This window comes from Bison bison, unplaced genomic scaffold, assembly GCF_000754665.1.
Source record: "Bison bison bison isolate TAMUID 2011002044 unplaced genomic scaffold, Bison_UMD1.0 scf7180017864030, whole genome shotgun sequence".
Lineage (NCBI taxonomy): Eukaryota > Metazoa > Chordata > Mammalia > Artiodactyla > Bovidae > Bison > Bison bison.
The window spans coordinates 2,521,933-2,526,149 of record NW_011494602.1 but is presented as its reverse complement, the minus strand read 5'-3'; positions in this window follow the sequence as shown (position 1 = coordinate 2,526,149).

Here is a 4,217-nt window from a genome sequence, read left to right as displayed (position 1 = left end):
GTTCTAGAAGGTCTTGTAGGTCTTCATAGAACCGTTCAACTTCAGCTTCTTCAGCGTTACTGGTTGGGGCATAGACTTGGATTACTGTGATATTGAATGGTTTGCCTTGGAAACGAACAGAGATCATTCTGTCGTTTATGAGATTGCATCCAAGTACTGCATTTCAGACTCTTTTGTTGACCATGATGGCTACTCCATTTCTTCTGAGGGATTCCTGCCCGCAGTAGTAGATATAATGGTCATCTGAGTTAAATTCACCCATTTAAGTCCATTTCAGTTCGCTGATTCCTAGAATGTTGACATTCACTCTTGCCATCTCTTGTTTGACCACTTCCAATTTGCCTTGATTCATGGACCTGACATTCCAGGTTCCTATGCAATATTGCTCTCTACAGCATCGGACCTTGCTTCTATCACCAGTTACATCCACAGCTGGGTATTCTTTTTGCTTTGGTTCCATCCCTTCATTCTTTCTGGAGTTATTTCTCCACTGATCTCCAGTAGCATATTGGGCACCTACTGACCTGGGGAGTTTCTCTTTCAGTATCCTATAATTTTGCCTTTTCATACTGTTCATGGGGTTCTCAAGGCAAGAATACTGAAGTGGTTTGCCATTCCCTTCTCCAGTGGACCACATTCTGTCAGATCTCTCCACCATGACCCGCCCGTCTTGGGTGGCCCCACATGGCATGGCTTAGTTTCATTGAGTTAGACAAGGCTGTGGTCCTAGTGTGATTAGATTGACTAGTTTTCTGTGAGTATGGTTTCAGTGTGTTTGCCCTCTGATGCCCTCTTGCAACACCTACCATCTCTCCTGTATACATGTTACTAAACTTTTGTTTTTCTCCTGTTAATCTGTCTCATGTCAATTTAATTCTCAGACTACTCAGAAGGACCTAGAAGTGTAGCTGCTGCTGCTGCTGCTGCTAAGTCGCTTCAGTCATGTCCGACTCTGTGGGACCCAAGAGACGGCAGCCCACCAGGCTCCCCCGTCCCTGGGATTCTCCAGGCAAGAACACTGGAGTGGGTTGCCATTTCCTTTTCCAATGCATGAAAGTGAAAAGTCAAAGTGAAGTCGTTCAGTCATGTCTGACTCTTAGCGACCCCATGGACTGCAGCCTACCAGGCTCCTCCATCCATGGGATTTTCCAGGCAAGAGTACTGGAGTGGGTTGCCATTGCCTTCTCCATAGAAGGGTAGAGGAAAGGCTTTTCCTACCCAGCAGTAAGAATGCCATAAACTTTTCTGTCAAGTTTTCATTAGTTTATATTCTATTAAGGCCCTTTCCTCTCGTTTTTTTCTTTGTGTTACCCAAGTTCTGACAACTCTGCTGCCAAATGGCTAAGTACAAAAAAATAAAGTTCGAGTTAAGAACTTTTCTGTGTTTTTAAGATCTCTGGTGAAAGAGAGGGAAAGGTTGCCTATTTGCTAACATGCGAGATTTCTAAAATTTTACCCTTGTATGCCTGCTGCCTCATTAGAGGAAGCTGGTATTTACCAATATACTGCTCAGCCAAACTAACCTCCCTAAGCTACAAAAAGGTTACAATCAAACATGATTATCCATTGCCAAGCTACTTTTCAGCTACCTGCTCATAAAATCAAAGAGAATTTTTATTGAACCCAGGGATTACCCTTTCAGGGGAAAATGTTCCCTGAAACCATCTTATAAGAGTGAATCAGACTGCTTTGTTTATCTCCAAGGTCTTGATCGACTAACAAACATTTGCCCAACTTCTACTCAGAATATTTGCTAAGAGTTCTGATAAATCCAAGCACAGTTTACACATGATTAGTCTGTTCCCTTGGACTTCAAGGTGTGTCTCTTCCCAAACCTACCAAATCCTCAAATAACTTTAGGAACCTTCTCCAGAGCTGAACATCAACATCAACTTTGTCTCCAGAATGAGGAATACTACTGTGATAAAAATCCCCTGATGACCTGTAATAGAGAGTTTGAATTGTTCATCTACTGAAGTATTCCCCAAGAATCAGTCACATTTGTCCACCAGAGCCAAGATGAGCTCATTAATTGTTTTTTGTTTTGTTTGTTTGCTTTTTATATTTGGCCACATCTTGTGGCTCGTGCCCTGCCAGGATCAAACCTTCACCCTGGCAATGAAAACACGAGTCCTAACCACTGGACTGCCAGGGAATTCCCGAGATCATTCATGTTAAGCCTACTTCCTTTATGGCTTATAAGGGTAGCTCATAATACTCTGGTTTTACAAACTGAGACAAGTGAGTGACTTCCTCTTCACTGCCAAACCCCACTAGATTAACAAGCCAAACCCAAATGTGAGGCTTTCCCTATACTGAGAAACAGTAATAAAAGAAATGGTGCCCTGATTCTATTAAAATAATCTGAGTTGTGTGGTGCCTGCTTGAGGGTGAATAGTGTAGCTTTCCAATAAATAGACACATACAATCAAGCTTTTAGACTAACAATTAGTAATCAGAGCATACAAAATAAAATCATGAAATAGACTGGCAAAAAGTTAAAAGTGTAACAAAAGCAAAGTCTGGCTAAGACACATACTTGTAACTGGAATCTAAATTGTTATACACACATGGAAAACAAGTTGACATTATCTTGACTTTATAAATGACCTATGACCCAGGAATTTCACTCTTAGGTATATACCTTAAAGACACTCTTGAACTTGAGAATCTAAAGACATGTACAAACATGATTATAACATCATTGCTTTTAATAATAAATACTGGAGACAGCCTAAATACATAACAGTAGTAGAACAGATTTACAAGGGGAATGGAATGGTGATACAACGGAAGAGTTTACAGCTGTTAAGATAAAGGAGCTACAATTAAACCTATCAAAAAATATACATTTCAAAAATAAGATGTTGAAAAAAATCATCAAAACAATAATACACTATTCTATACCATTTTTATACATTCCTAAAACATGCAATATTAAATACATACTATTTAGGGAAGTCTTCATATAAAGCAACACATTTTTAAAAAGCCAGGGGGTGATCAATACAAAATTCACAATAGTGGTTACCTCTGAGGTCAGAAAAGGGCAGATGCAGTATAGCAGGAAAAAACCCAGGCTATCAAGGCAGACTGCTTTCTCCTTAGCCATGGTATGGTTTCTTTCTTCATACTTTTCATGTGTTATATATTAATTGCTTGCTGTTTTGTGTTCATGGAATAGTCCTCAATCATATTTTTAAATAAAGTGTAAACTAGAAGATAGATGGGGTAAGGAAATATTGCTTTTCATCAGAAGCTATTACATACTATTTTAAAAAGCATACATATTTTATACTCACACAAATAAAACTTTCAGACTTTGCCTCCAAAATAGTGTGAATGTGTCAGAAGGTTGGGGGTGGGTAGGGATATTAGGGCAACTTTGTAGGCCCTGAAATAAAATTATCTCCATGATATATTTTGTCCCATTTGTATATAAATCTTTTAAAGTGTGTGTGTGTGTGTGTGTGTATTTCTTAGAGTATGAGAAGAACATTTCTAGGATCCATGAGAAAGAAAATTTGTAAGAATCTACAGCAGTTGTCTCCTCTGACAGGCAGATTTCCTTTTCATTTTATTGTATAATTCCTTGTATTTTCATTAACTTTACTGTTTAATTAACTAATTTAATTAATCAATGCTATATGAGCTTTGGGGCTTCCCTGTAGCTCAGACAGTAAAGAATCTGCTTGCAGTGGAGACCTGGGTTCCAAACCTGACTTCCATTCCTGAGAAGGGAATGGCAGTCCACTTCAGTATTCTTGCCTGGAGATTTCCATGGACAGAGGAGCCTAGCGGGCCACAGTCCATGGGATCGCAAAGTGTCGGACACGACTGAGCGGCTAACATGCTATATGAGCTTTACCTTTCTGATTAAATTACTTTTTGAATGACAGCAGGAGGTGGGAGAAGAGGCTGAGGAAGGGAGGCCTCCTGGAGACGGCAGCAAGGGTCGCAGGGCCCCCGCCATCCGCTCTGTGAGCGCTGACACCTCCTCGCATCCTTGTCGGGGCCCCAGTTCAGGACCAGGCCACCCCGTGGGCGGGGCGGCGGGCGGTGGGCGGAGACGAGCCCCGGCCGCCCCGCCCCGCGCACCTGGCCGGTTGCCGTGGCAGCAGGCCTCTCTCGCTCGGCCGGACCTCACAATCGGCCGGGGCCGCTGGCCCCTCCCCCGCCCCCTGCGGAGACCGGGCCGCGCGCTCGCCCTCGGCGGG